Source organism: Bufo gargarizans, chromosome 3 (assembly GCF_014858855.1).
Source record: "Bufo gargarizans isolate SCDJY-AF-19 chromosome 3, ASM1485885v1, whole genome shotgun sequence".
Lineage (NCBI taxonomy): Eukaryota > Metazoa > Chordata > Amphibia > Anura > Bufonidae > Bufo > Bufo gargarizans.
The window spans coordinates 470,004,132-470,020,538 of record NC_058082.1 but is presented as its reverse complement, the minus strand read 5'-3'; positions in this window follow the sequence as shown (position 1 = coordinate 470,020,538).

The following is a 16,407-nucleotide window of genomic DNA, read 5'->3' as shown; positions in this document are numbered from 1 at the left end:
GCAGGGGGGACGCTACACTGACTCTAACTTCCTTCTCCACCCATGCTGCAGGATGTGGGAACAGCCCACCTCTCTCACAGAGGGGGGAGCTAAGCTGGAATAATCCATTCCAGCCTAGATTCACTAAACTGGGACTAGTTCCTTGCCAACGTATTGCTGCCACAATTGTGTTTAACATGGTTTTAGATGCACATTTGTGAAGACATAATATAAATTATATCTGCTGACAGTATAAAGGCTCTTAGAAGGTAGTAGCGGGGTAGAGGCGTGTAGTAACACATCTCTGGGGTGATACACATTCTGTGGCTTCCACATGCTGCTGCCACCTCCAGACTTTGTCATTGTGCAACTCTGTGGTCTACTCATGCTGCTTCCACCTCCAGACCCTGTCATTGGGCCACTCTGTGGCCTCCTCATGCTGCTTCCCCCTCACCACTATGTCATAGGTCCACTCTGTGGACTTCTCATGCTGTTCCCACCATTCCCCACTTCATGAATAGTCCATTATTGTGGCTTTTGGCCTGGCTGACATCATCATTTATTTGACACTTCTTCTGATCTGTCAGAAGGAAGGAAAAATGAGATGCACAACGGATCCTGTCTGTGTAGCAGCTATAAGGCCTGTATGGTCCCATCAGAATTGGCTTATGATTTGGTAGCCAAAAACAGGAGTGGGTAGAAAACACAGAAGACAAGCAAATATTCCATTCATGTGTCATCTCTGTTTTAGATCCACTCCTGTTTTTTTGGGGCATTAGCAATACTGTTGGATTACTGACCAAATGCTGACTGAGTGAAGGCAAATGCTCAACAGACAGGATCTGTTTTTTGAGGGGTTATTGTTCTGACGGATCAGAGGAAGGGCAAAATAATCAGTCACGTCAACACAAACTTACTGCTGACACCCTCTCCACTCTGTCCAGGGGGCTCTACTTGTATAAGCGTTTAATAGAACAGGTTCTGTAGACATCTATGTGGAATGAGCTGACGATGGTGTAAAAGGAGCGCGCTTCTTCTTGACGCTAACATGGACCTGTAAGGCTGAGTTGATACTTGAGTTATTTGGTCAGTTTTGGCCCCGTGACTGTCCAAATAAGTGAAGTATGCAGTGATTCTAAGAGCAACACCTGTCATGTGCTTGTCGACTGTAGCACTCAGACTTCATCTATTCACATGAATAAACTAAAAGTTCAGTACAAGGAAGATAGACCTGTTCACGACAGCAAGGAATTTGTAGCAAGGACATGGTCTCAGGGGGCATGGAAGGTGGATGCATTCTCTTTTCCTTGGACATATCGGAGGAAACCGTACACATTCCCTCCTCAGTCTCTTTTCTCCTGAGCTCTTGTGAAAATCTGGAGAACAAGGCCCTACAGATGGTATTGCTATACCAAGTCTGGACATCCAAACCTTGGTACCCGATGATCCGCAAGTTTATCAGGGGCCCCAAGATTCCACTGGGAATGACAGTGGATTGCTTTCAGGGGTCGGAGGACCTCTTGATACAACTCCCACAGTTAATGTGGATAGCAACTCTGGTTGGTTATTCTCCTTTCCACACCTCTCTAGACAGACAAAGGACGTCTTAAGAGTAATTGGGAAGGATGAGCACTCACCACCTGGGCCACACAGAGATACGTACAAATATGGATAACGGTAACAATTAAATATTTATTATACCTAATGCAGATATGACAACTAAAATGTACAATAATATAAAACCATTAATAATAAAATCTGACTAATATATAATACACTCAAATGTGTCTAAAATAAGTCTATAATAATTGCTGAGGTGAGAAAATATCATTCAGATATATAACATAGCATATAAAATATATAACATAGTGTGGGAATGGTGTATTTATCTTCTATGGCATATAATACCCTTTCGATTAAATTATGACGATATTTTAAAATTCGATAAATATTCGCTGATTGAAAATGCCTAGTATATATTCGAGTAACTGTCTAAACGAAAGTCACATTCGATAATCTCTGTTCGATATTATGGAAATATTCGGCATATATTCGCTGACTCAAATGTGTCAGTAATATGGTATAGTTCAATTGCCGTACGACTTGCGCACACAGTGGCGTCCCACGTGGCTAGCAGTGTCGGATATGGCGGTACCTGATTACAGATTGTCAGCTGGAACGGCTCGAATGATTCTGCGGTCACTGGTGTTCACGATCTCCTGTTATCTTCCGAACTATCTCCAAATGTGGAGGGTATTCAGGTGGGATCTCACAGTTGTCAGAACCGAATGTTTAAATCGAGACGTTCAGTCTATGCCAGAAAATCGAACTTGTGTAGTCAAGGGCTCCACAGAAGTAAGGATCCAATTCCAAGATATGTGGATAAATGTATGTTCATCAGCTGATGTGCGGGTCTTAAAACAACCAGAAGCGTTTCGGGGTCTTTTCCTAGCCCCTTCCTCAGTGGTGACCCGCAAAAGAAATCTGTCCCTTTTTATACCCAGCATCCTTTAAAATCCAATGAGACATAAAATGTGGAGTGGATTCAGGTGGAATGTAAAATCAGGCATGGAATATTCGGGATATAGGGCATATAGAAAAAAGAGACATTCAAAATCTATAATTGTATAGTAGTCTACAGCAATATTCTTATCATTATTATTTCGACATTTGCTATTAAATTCTATCAGTAATCTACACAAATTTTCATATGCGATATTGATGCGATTTTTCTACCATAGGTGCATTTTTTCCCCCAAAGATGCGTTTTACTAGATGGAAAATATATGGATTATATATTGCAGATTTCAAAACACTGAACTGCATCTTACTTCACATTTCAAAAATCAAATATAACTTTAATATTCACCTTATATATTCGTATAATCTAGTCATAAATAACTCAAATATATAATATAACTTATAAATAACTATTACAATTCATATTTATTATAAAACATTAAAACCATGTTTGATAAAACACTTTAAGATCTGGTGTAGAGTGAATGATAAAAATTCATGTCCAATTCTGACTTCATTGATGAGGAGGAAAGTGGGGGCCCCCACCTAAGGGGACCAGAGTGGGTAAAAACAACCACCTCTGGGCCATCATCGGGTGGAGGGCTCCCACCCCCACATCCAACTCAAAGGAGGCCAAAGAGCTCGAATTCGGCATTCAAGCCCATAGGTATTATTGAATTAAAATAAAAAATAAATCTAGATTCAACACAGGACATTTGTTTAATAAAATCACCGCCTCTCCAATGTGATTTTACCCTTTCAATGGCAGCAAAGGAAAGTATTCCCTTCCTCAGTGGATAGTGACATATCCCGAAACGCGTCTGGAAACATTGCACACCTGCTGAAGTATCACCAGTTGCATGGCCATACAGACATTTCATAAAGGAATCGAAAAACTGGATTTCGAGTTAACATACTCTAGACCCGGATGAAACCGAAGTATCGCAAGTGTATTCCCGCGAGTTTTCAACAAAACAGATCTCGCTAATACATACTCGAGGAGTGCGACGCGAGACGCCGGAAGTTTCCCGCACCGCTCGCCCCTCGTCAAGTCAGCGGAGACACCACGGATAATCTCCGTAGGAAGGAGGTAAGCGGCTGAATAGCCGACAACATCATATAAAAGTCATAATTAAGTCATATGACTATTTACAATACCATCATTCTTCGGACTATATTAGAACTTATCTGAAAGTAATATTAATACCTCCAATATCTGCGACTATTCTGCGACACAATACCAACCCCTCAGGTGTCGCATATGAAATAAAGAGTATTACATGCGCATGTATGGCAAAGAGATCCATATCACAACACAGACTTTTATGGTGGCGCATTTGAATTGTCCACTTGTGAATATATTGCGATTTTTTTGTTTTGCATTGATTTTATATTGATTTTATATTGGGTATATTGCTATATTGTTTTATGTATTATATGCAATAAATGTGTGATTTGTGTTAGCTTAAGGCCTCATGCACACGACCGTTGTGTGCATCCGTGGCCGTTGTGCCGTTTTCCGGTTTTTTTCAGTGATGAACTTTGGTGATGAAGAACCTTCAGAGCTCACAATCTGGGTGACATCACAGAGTTGGCCAGTGTTGGCCACCGTAGCAACAAAATAAAGAAAAATCTCATAAAATTTTAGAATATATGGTAATCTACCTGTACCTACTTAAAAAAAAAAAAATCCACTTGCTGGACCTGTAAAGGGAATCTTTATTTGCCTGTTTTCCTGTGCTGGCAATCCCGTTCTTTCTCCTCCAAGCCTGCGATACCCCACTGGGTTCCCTCACTGTAAATATCCGGCTTGACACCACCTACAGCCAATAACTGGTTATGGCAGTGACCAGATCCTCTTGTGTCATGTGACAATTAGCATTGTCATTAATGTGGATAAACGGGCATCATATGTCCTATTGGAGGTAACACTGGGGGAGTCACTTGTAGAGTAGGATTTGGGTGTCCTTGAAGATCGTAGATTAAATAACAGCAGACAATGTCAATCAGCTGCTTCTAAGGTTAGCAGGATATTGGCATGTATTAAGCGAGGCATGGACTTGCAGGGCAGGGATGTAATACTACCACTTTACAAAGCTTTGGTGCGGCCAAATCTGGAATACGCAGTTTAGTTCTGGGCACCAGTCCATAGAAAGGATGCCCTGTAGCTGGAAAAAGTCAAAGGAGAGCGACTAAACTGATAAGAGGCAAGGAGGGTCTTAGTTAGGAAGAAAGGTTAAAATAATTAAACTTATTTAGTCTTGAGAAGAGACGTCTAAGGGGGGACATATTTAACCTATACAAATATATAAAAGGGCCATACAAAAAAATACGGTGAAAAACTGTTCAATGTAAAATTCCCTCAAAAGACAAGGGGGCACTGCCTCCGACTGGAGAAGAAGAAGTCTCCAGAAGCATCAAAGCTTCTTTACTGTAAGAACTGGAATCTGTGGAATAAACTACCTCTGGACGTGGTCACAGCAGGAACAGTGGACAGACTCTCACTTCCTTCTGGGATTCGTGTCCCCACCTATCCTTTGGTTGAACTTGATGGTCTTTTTTCAACTGTATTAACCATGTAACTATGACATAAGAGGAGCCGGTCACCACCTAGGCAATGTCGAACCTCATGTTTACATCGCAAAAGCCCGGTGGAGCATTGCAGGCCGAGAGAGGAAGGAGCAGGGACCCTGTATTGGGAAGCAGGTAAGTAAGCTTCCCTTTACAGATCCGGCCAAGAAAGGGGGTTTTCCACCCTCCACTCCCTGCCATTTTTGCATAAATCCCTTTAAGTCCTTATATATGTGCGGCGGGCAGCTGCAGGACCGTTTGAGGGTTGCTAGGGGTCCCTTTAAGGTGTTATGAATGTTAAAAGTTTGTTGTGACACCAGTTGCATTTCAGCGACGAGGGACGGAGTCCCCCTAAGTAGATGTTGATGGTGGAACCCAGGTGTAGGAATGCCAGAGTGGTGTAAGGGTAGCCTATAGTGTCCGTTTAGGTGTGGATGTGCACTTGCTCCTACCTGGATACCCTGGAACCCCAGACGCAGTCGCGCTCTGAAGGAAAAGGAGGGGTTGTTGAAGGGGATAAAGAAATTCATTGAGTCCAGACTTTGTTTCCCTGATGAAAGTTTATTTAAATAAAGCTGCTGTTCAACATTATACAATCTTCCAATTTTAGCTTGGTCACCAGCAGGCTTTGTCATTAATTCTGGCAGGCAAACACTTTTGGCTCTGCTACATCTGTCACTCTTTTAGCTCTGTTTTAAATAGAAACTTTTCCTTTCTGCTTAAGGGCTCTTTCACACTTGCGTTCTTGTCTTCCGGCATAGAGTTCCGTCGTCGGGGCTCTATGCCGGAAGAATCCTGATCAGTTTTATCCTAATGCATTCTGAATGGAGAGAAATCCGTTCAGGATGCATCAGGATGTCTTCAGTTCCGGAACGGAATGTTTTTTGGCCGGAGAAAATACCGCAGCATGCTGCGCTTTTTGCTCCGACCAAAAATCCTGAACACTTGCCGCAAGGCCGGATCCGGAATTAATGCCCATTGAAAGGCATTGATCCGGATCCGGCCTTAAGCTAAATGTCGTCTCGGTGCATTGCCGGATCCGACGTTTAGCTTTTTCTCAATAGTTACCATGGCTGCTGGGACGCTAAAGTCCTGGCAGCCATGGTAAAGTGTAGCGGGGAGCGGGGGAGCAGCATACTTACCATCCGTGCGGCTCCCGGGGCGCTCCAGAGTGACGTCAGGGCGCCCCAGGTGCATGGATGACGTGATCGCATGGCACGTCATCCATGCGCATGGGGCACTCTGACGTCACTCTGGAGCGCCCCGGGAGCCGCACGGACTGTAAGTATGCCGCTCCCCGCTCCTACTATGGCAACCAGGACTTTAATAGCGTCCTGGCTGCCATAGTAACACTGAAAGCATTTTGAAGACGGATCCGTCTTCAAATGCTTTCAGTACACTTGCGTTTTTCCGGATCCGGCGTGTACCTCCGGCAAGTGGAGTACACGCCGGATCCGGACAACGCAAGTGTGAAAGAGGCCTTATTTAGCTTTTTACAGTCTGACTCGGTCTTTATCTTGATCTTTATCTTTGTCCAGGGAACTTCTCCTCCTGGCTTCTGAGACTCTTTGCTCTTTTTCTCTTGTTCCAGCAGAGCTGATGGTGCTCTGCTGGCCTTGGCAGGGCTCATCCAACAGGCACGAGAGTCTGCTGCCTACCCCATAGAGGGGAATTCTCAACACCACCTGTCTCCAAAGAGGGGAAGGCTAGACTGACTATCACTAACTAAAACTCCTCCCACTCTTGAGAGGGCTAGAATGGATAGAAGGTTCCATTCTAGGCAAACTAGCTCTGCAAAGATTTCTGCCATCTGCTGGTGAATCAGGTACATTACATTTTAAAATAACAATTGCAAGGAAATAGGGATACACATTTTGCAGACCCTGGCAATAAATTATGACAATATATTAACCGCAGCAGATAATAGAGGGGTGTAAAAAGTGGTAATGCCACTCTGGGGCGTTGCATATGCCCATGTGATAAAAGATGTATTGTTATGGAAGGTAGGGAAGAAGTGCTGCCCACCATGCTTTTTCTGATCTTACTGCTAGCGGCTAGACACTGACGCCACGAATGTTCATTTGACATAGAATCAGAATGATTACAGCGCTCAACTTCTCCGGCGCTCACATAGAGAATGAATGGAGCAACAGTGCATAAATGACCTGCAGCTCCATCAGAATGGGGGAACAGGGCACCCTATCTTGTGATTGTGGGGAGTTCTAAACTAGAGATGAGCGAAGTGAGCTTCGGATGCTACATCCGAAGTTGCGTCATTCAAAACTTCCGATTAATACTATATGGAGATCTGTCTCTGTACAGTATTAGAATGTATGGGCTCCGATGAGCCAAAGTTAGTTATTCGCGAAGTCGCGCATGACTTGGTTCAACAATTTCGGTAATTACTTTTTAAAGTGGAAAACAACTTTTAAACTTGAAAACGAACTTAGCTTTGGTTCTGAGGTACCAGTCAGAACTGAAGTCGAGTTTAGTTTCAAGTTTTAAAATGGTTTTTCCCTTTAAAAATGAATTACGGAAGTTATTTAATGAAGTTACGCTCGACTTTGCGTATACAGTAACTAACTTTGGCTCATTGGAGCCCAAACATTCTAACACTGTACAGAGACTGATCTCCATACAGTATTAATCCGAAGTTTTGAACAAAGCGAGTTTGGATGTAACATCCGAAGCTCGCTATGCTCATCACTAGGTCCAACGGTCTGGCTCAGCTAGTTGCATAGGCACGCAATATGACCTGATGCCGCATGCGATGTCAGGATGTAGTGCAGAGCTGGCAACCATCATGCTCCAAGTTTCCTTGTTTTTGAAAACCAAAATATGGTCACCCTAGTTTACATAGTTATTTACAATCTTAATGTGCCACTTTCTACCAAAAAAAGGAAAGCAAACACAATATACAGTTATTATATAGCTGCTCTGATCTAAAGAGCCTGTTGCAGTTCCTTCTAGTTTTAAATTATTAAATTGTTGAAACTGTTGTATCTACTCATGTTTTTTCTTTTCTTCTTACTTGCTATGATCTCAGGTTGACGGGGAGATATGATAAGCCATTACCCTCCCCATAAAAAAAAGCTCTCGTGAGACTTCCCTCTGCGATCTCACTTGAGCATGCGAACCCTTGTGAGATCTCACTCTACCAACAGCAAAATGGAGACAGCTGCCAGCACCCATTAGCTATTTCTAGATGTCTGTAACTTCCCTACTGCCTGTAGCCTATCAGAGTCTAGCACAGGCTTGAGACGGACAGCGTACAGTTCAGGAAACAGGCCAAAAGAGGCCTGCACTGCATTGATGACCGCCACATGGAGGTATTTAAATTTATAGTTGGCACCATGCTGTTGGTCCACCATGGCTTGGGGGAGGAGCACTATTGGGGCATCTAGTGCCCCCATAAATGGGTACCCCACACACACACATTATTAGGACACTAGCTGTACTGGGGGCTCTAAGATGGAGCATTTTTTTGTATTAGCATACACTATAACAGGGTATTTTTTGTATTGGTCCACACTTTAAAAGGGGTATTTTTTGTACTGGTGCACATTGCAAGTGGGTATTCTTTGCACTACTACACATGATAATGGGGTATTTTTGTACTGGCGCACTTTGTAAGTGGACATTTTTTGTACTGGCGCACTTTGTAATGGGATATTTTTTGTACTGGCACACACTAGGGACAGAGGCTTGGCTAAAAGTTAATGGGCCCTGGTGCAAGAGTTCAGTTTAGGCCCCCATTCCCTCAGTGCTTTGTGGCAAGGGGCAGCACCTAGCCTTTTTGCTGCCTGAGGCAAAAATTGAAACAGCACCCCCCATGCCAAATTCTCAACCTAACCCCTTATTTCCAGTCCTTTGTAAAAGACATACTTGGAAAACATTACATACAGCGCTACAAGACATTCGGGTTAATACAGCACCACCTACCTTTTACATCCAGTGATATCTCCTCTGATGTAGATGTTCTCTTTACTTATCTTCTCCATTAAAACGAAACCGCCATGATGATTTTTTTCAGCCATGTTTCCTACTTTTCCATCATCCTCCTACGCTCTCAACACCACATTCTGCTACTTCCAATACTGTGTCTGCTGTACTCCCCAATACTATACTACAGAAACAATCCCCCCATAATACTAGTACTACACTAGTACCATATTATTGCAGACTATGATCATAATGCTACGATTAATATGTAGTGAGGTTTATTGTTGTATAATCTGTATACGACTACTTTTGGAAAATAATAAAAACAATTAACGACAAAGAAAAAGTTAAATTGTTATCACTGTATCACTGTAATGTAAGATCACAGTAGAAATAACACAGAAAGCCGCACTGGAATTTATCAGAGATTTATTTAAAACAAAAAACTGTACAATCATTGTAAAACACAGGCAGAGTCCAGATGAGGATTCAGGTGAAGAATATTCCACCACATGGTGAGGTCTTGCCAATAAGTTTGACCACTGCAAGGCCAAAAAGGATTTTCTGTTCAGATGGGTATAATTCGTCATTCCAGGTAACTCACCCAGGTGAGTGAAGAAGGTATGCCTGGCACCTCAGTCACATCCATGCTGGGGGCTCCTTGATACTTCAGTTGTTCTTGCAGAAGGAAACAAAGGATCAGCATACATTGTTTAATTTCCTGTTTATCCAACAAGTATTGGAGGAGACTGTGACATTTTGCTTCCTCTCAAATAGATCCATTTCCAATGATTGCTGATAGATAATGTTTGGTTAGGCTGGTGTATGATGATGGTGATGACAACTGTGACGTTATATAAATTTGCCTAACAAAATTATAATATAAGAATAGGTAGAATTTGTCCCAGTCTTACTTATGGCACATGGAGAAGACGTCTTCCTTACACTGCAGGATGCTGGTGGTGATGATGGTGATTTTGCAAGTAGAATACGTGTAATACATGAAGAATTCTGTCCACCGTCCTGTCCATGCAGGCCACATCACTGAGAACATCCAAGAAATCGTTCTTCTTTCTGTGATACTTTTCTCTGTGCCTCTTTACTTTGTCTCTGTACTCTTGGTTATTTATGAGGCCTTTCAGCTTCATCAAAACGTACTCCGAAGAGATATCAATGGCTGTCTTAAGGACGTACCTTTCCAGCCAGAACATTTTTATCCAAAATAAACGCAGTCAGTCGAGAGAATCAACCAACCAAATCACCTGCTGAGCAAGAAGTGATTGAGTAACGTCGGTGATCAAGAACCTTCAGAGCTCACAGCAGTGACATCACAATGTGGGTGACATCACAGTGTTGGCAACCATAACAACCAAATAGATGAAAATCTCATGTTGGTATATATGGTAATCTACCTATACCCAACACTATATTTCCTACTTACAATTTATCGCACATCATTCTGATTTTATGTCAAATGAACATTGGTGGCTTCAGTCTCTAGCCGCTAGTTGTAATATCAGAAAATCATGGCGGGCAGCACTTCTTCCTTACCTTCCATAACAATAAATCTCTTATTACATGAACATACAGTATATTAGGATATAATGCCATCTTTTGCTTCCAGTTATGACTTGGTGCTTCTCTCACCGGTCTGCCAATTATGGTGTGTGTAAATATTATTTAGTTTCAGAGTGCTTTCTGTATAATCCTTGCAGCCCATGCCAGAGAAGAGACACAAACTACCTGAGAAGGTTTACGGTTATTCTCCTAGGAACTAAGCTATCAGTCATCTGCGGGGCGGCAGGAGCTCATGAATAACCATGTCTCTTCTCAGGCAGGCCATAACTCTTCTCCAGCATGCGTTACAAGGGTTATTTCAAGAGGAATCTTCCCACATCATATAGATGGAGCAGCTGGCCAGTCGGGGTTGTACTTTAAGTTATTTATTTATATTTGCATAGCTCACACTAACCACAGTGTTATAAGGAATCATTTAATTTCTCGATGTATGAAAGAAGTGATCTACGCAAATGCTTTCTGCTCAGCAGTGTAACAAGTAACCATAGCGCCGCACTCCACCAGGACCTTATTCAGGAGGAAGTTCAGAACATGAAAAACATTATTTTGATACACAGTGATGTTACAGTACTGGGATAATGCACACAGCAACATTACAGCACAGAGCTAATGTACACAACGATGTTATAGCATATGGATAATGTACACAGTGATATTGCAATGTCCAAGCCACAGGGGAGGTAGTGAGTGCACGGTGAGAATGGCGAGAATGTGCAGAGTGGGTGCAGTTGTTGTACTCACTTTTCTATAGCTCCCTGGGCCGGCGTGCAGTGGAAAGGAAGACAGCCCTAAATCCTCCAGGGCACTCTCTATTACAGGGAACACCAGCCAGATGTTGGTCGAGTTGCCCTTGATGGTAGTGGGGTAATGCTTAGGGTGCTTTGGTGGCTGGGCCCCTGTGTTTGTGACGCCAGCACCGTGAGGTGCAATAAGGAGATTAAGTAGAATGATGAGAGAGGCAGTAGCGGAACCAGACAGGAACTTTACTTGTCAATTGTAGTCTTGCAGTAAATAGCAATTGATAGCAATACTTTGTGTTACATGAAGTTGACAAAGAGGGTAAAGCTGCAAATCCCAATTAGCAGGCTCTGTGAGGTGATGTATGTAGGTTCCAGCTCAACTTATGCAGGAGTGGTAAGGATACTCTACTTGGTTCCTGATCTTTCTCAGGCTTTTTAGTCTTGCAATACTATGGATCCTCTGGTACTAATAGTATACAACGTAAGGGCGGTCTCCCTCATGGCAGGCAAACTCTCTGCCCCATTCTTTGAAAAGGTTGTCTGAACTATAGTCCATAAAGGAATGGTAACACCCAACTTTGTACTTAGTTGTAAGGCTATGTCCAGGTGCTTTTAGGCTTCTCACTTGGTGCTGTGGAGTCCATAAGCTGGGACCGCTCTAATCTCCACAAGTTCAAGTAGATTAACTCCTGGGGCAAGGCCCAGGAGAACAGAGACAAGTCTGTCTCCTAGACTCCTCACTCCTCTCCTCCCTCAACTCCTCTCCTATCGAAACTTCCTGTGGCTGACCTATATGATGTTATAGTGACCTCTAGTGCTTTAGTGTGTCATGTATTTTAACAGCCTGTAATAGGAATTTAGCAGCATTGACAATAGAAAATATAGTGATTAGTGCAATATGACATGAAAGGGAATATAGCAATTTGGAATGGCCCATACACACATAAGTGGGACACTACAATATCACAGTACAGGGATAATGCACACAGCAATATTATAGCACAGAGCTAATGTACACAACAATGTTACAGCATAGGGATAATGTACACAGTGATATCACAGTACAGAAATAATGCACACAGCAATATTACAGAACAGGGCTAATGTACACAATGATGTTACAGCATAAGGATAATGTACACATTGCTGTCACAGTACAGGCATCATACACACATCAATATCAGAGCTTTGTAATACAGAGCTTAGTTATCTCAGGCACTTCCATAGAGAATTAATGGACAGACAGTGCACATACACAATCTACCACTCCTTTAGAACAGGTCAAAGGGACCCTCGTTCTCATGATTGTGGGGGGCTTAGCTGTCACACCCCAGTAATCCGCTAGATATACCCTATCCACTGATAACCTTGTCACAACCACTTTAAACTTGACTCTTCAATAAAGAACCTTTGGGTACCACTACATTGCACCTGTCATGGGTAGTGAGTGTGAATCCACTATACCAACTAACCAGTTTAGCTTTGGGCTATCTTTAAGAATATTATCCTGTCAATCCACTGGTACTCACCTTTTAACTTCTATATGGGAATCTGGACTTCGTTGAAGAGGAGCCACCAGACCACTACCTCTTGAGATAGCCCTGGTGTAGTTGGCAGCTGACCCACATACTCAGAGACACCAGTGCATAGCACTGAGGAGTCAGGCAATAGGTGTAGTCTAAATATAGTCCAGGGTCGAGGCAGACAAGTGTAATCTTAATAACAAATCAAAGGTAAGGACAGACAGCAAGGATCAAGATGATAAGCCAAGGTCAGGACAGGAAGTGTGAGAACAGGGTCAGTAGTCAGTACAAGAGTATGATACACGGATTGTCAGACAGGAAAACGCACCTTCGCTGGTTACTAAACACTAGGAAACCAAAAAGTTCAGGCACCCGCCTACTGAGGAGGATGCCTTATGTTCCCAGGGATAGCCATGCATTGGCTGAGATACATTTGGATGTGGTTGCTGGGCCTTTAAGAGGCCAACAGTGAGATGCACGCTGTCACGGCGGACAAGCACTCAGACACACAGAAAAACCAACAACCAGGCTCTGAGTGAGAAGCAGGGGAAGGGTCACCTCCTAGCAAATCCCTGACTGCTCAGCCCACAGGCAGACCTTGGTGGTAGGAATGCTGTGTCCTCGTGCCTAGGCTAATACACCCTAACTTCCCTGAGATGGTGAAAAGGGGAAATAGGAGCAGCCTGCTCGCACAGAACCTGGATGGGAGAGAAGATATCAACACAACTAAAACAGCAAACAACAAGAACAGAAACCACACTTAACAGAGCTGGGACAGAAAACCTTCCTTGCTTGCTTGCTTCCTAGGCCAGACTTATTTCTAAAACCCGCTCAGAGCACTGGAAATGAGAGCCATTTAAACTAATGACCCCACCCAGTGCACCTGATGGGAGGCGGATCCAGCACGACTCCAAAACAAACACTAAAGACGTGCTGCTATTCTGGCCGACCTCCGCACATAGTCAGAGCCGAGCATGACACACGCGCCCTAGGGAATAGGCCAGGAAGCCCTTTGAAGCACATGCAGTCCTGAGCTTGCAGAAAATATAGTGTGTACTCCATATCCTATTGTAATTGATAAAGCTCTGCCTGCTGCCACCACTATTGGGAGCTCCGTACATATGAATTTATACAGCTACAATAGGACTCAATAGCAGCTGTATAAATCTCTAGGCACTGAGCTCCCCCTAGAAGCAGCTGCAGGAAATTGAATTCACTATGTAGGAAAGCAGTGAAAGCAGCTCAGTGTTGGATCCTCTCTATCATCCGGAACCCCGTAGCAGTTGTGTAGCCTTTCTCCGTGCAAGGTACGTCACTGGCTATGTCATTAGTTCAGTTCTTAACATGATAATAGACAGTGTGAAGCTGCATTTAAAGGGGTTTCCTGGGCCACAGATGTTGATGATCTATCCTTAGGATAGGCCTTCAATATTAGATTGGTAGGTGTTATTCCAGCTACTCGCAGCAACTGCTGGCGCCTGAACACTTGAATGGGAGCTAAACTGCAGTAACCCGACATGGCCACTAAACAGAGAATGGAGCTGTGCTTCCTGCTGATCGATGGTGGTTCTGTGTGTCCACTCCCACCAATCTAATATTGATTGCCTATAGGTCATTAGTATTTATAACCTAAAATTTTCTAAAGGTGTTCTCGAGGAACATTTTGCAATTTTTTAAGGTGCCCTCTGTTATTAGAATACTGTACATTGTTCCTCCAAATATCTTTTATTAGATTTTTTGCTCTTTTCTCTGCATTACAGTTGTCTCTGTCCCAGGTGTTTATATGCTGAACTGCTACTTTCCGGGACACTGATAGGTCCCAACATTTCCATTGTGCAGTCAGACTGCACTGAGATGTATGCGCAGTAGTGAGTTGTAACTGTGCATGTGCCAGTGAACTGCTGCCTTTCTTAGTAAGCTTCTTGTCTGCCATGGACATGATGTCAATAATTATGCCCATACATTGCCTGGAAGGGAAAGCAGACTAGTGAATCCGGAGCGGCATGTCAGTGGAAGCGCTGAGAACAAGACTGTGGCCTTCATGTGACCACAAAGGAGATGGAGCAATTACCAACACTTTGGAAGGGTTAGTAAATTGAAAAGACTCTTCTTTGAAGTGAAAACTTTTTTTGGTAATGGTCCTAGGAAATGCATTTATTATGGCAGTGGGCACCTTCTTACTACTGGGTGTATGTGGAATGGCACATATCTCATGTATCAAACCTAGCTGTGTTTTGCATGGATCTGTGGAAATTGCACTTGTGTAACATCTCCCAGTCCATGCATGCTGAGAACTGTGACTGATGTGCTTAAATTTGAACTTAATTTTCAGTAAAGAACTGTTCTAGTATACAACTGGCTCATCATTGCCTCTTACACTGTTGCACGGGACCCTGACTCGCACCTCACAATTCCCAACCATCAAGGACAACCTGAACCGCCATCAGGCAGGATACTCTGAAAATCTGCTCTACACCAACATAAGAGAGGAATCTTTACTGTAAGAGCAGTGAGACTACCAGTGGAGGTGGCGAACCCACTAAAAGAGGCCTGGATGTATTTTTGGAGTGTGATAATACTACTTATAGTTAATAAATAACTGGAGGAGGATTGTTGATCCAAGGAGTTATCCTGATCACCAGATCTGTAGATTGCCAGATGAGGAGGGAAGGAATTTGATGAAATTTGGAGGAGAATTGACTCCTACGGCATTAGGTCTTTTGCCGTCCTCTGGATCAACATTCTAGGATACTAGGCTGAACAGGATAGCGTTTGTCTTACAGTCTTACAAACTATATTACCGTGTTACTAAGACTATTTGCAAGGCAGCTCTGTTGCATTTTAGAAACATTGGGAAATAAATGCCACGATAGACCTTCCCTTTAAAGGGGTTATCCCATGAATAATGCAAAAAATAAAAAATAATACATAATCTAGTACATGACAATCTCTTTCTAACAAAGCTAGAACCAGCCCTCTACCTCACATGGATCCAGGGATCTCCCCATTCATTGCTCCAATTGTTCTGTTAGATTTATTTCATGCTGTCAGCTTAGGCCTGTGATGACGAACCTCCAGCACTCCAGCTGTGGCAAAACTACAACTCCCAAGATGCACACTTGCTTGGCTGTTCTCAGAACTCCATTGAAATGAATGGAGCATCCTGGGAGTCATAGTTTCACCACAGCTGGAGTGCCGGAGGTTAGCCATCACTGGCTTAAGGGGTGTGTTCTTTCTGCTGTAGCTGGTGGCAGTTGAAGGATGGAACTGAGCATGTGTGCCCACCTCAGTGAGAAGGACGGATAAATTAGAAAAACAGCAAACACCACAGATAAATACATACAGATAGATTTGATTGAATAACTCAGTAACTATATAACATTCAATTATAAAAATATTCAGATGCAGGTGCTGATTTGAAAACTGTAGAATATTTTTAGTGGGACAACCTCTTTAAGATCTTAGCTGTTGGTAATTCTTAATAGGTCATTCCCATCTTAGACTTTCATGGCTGAGATCAGAATAACTCTGGTAAGAGACCACCATGGGTGGCT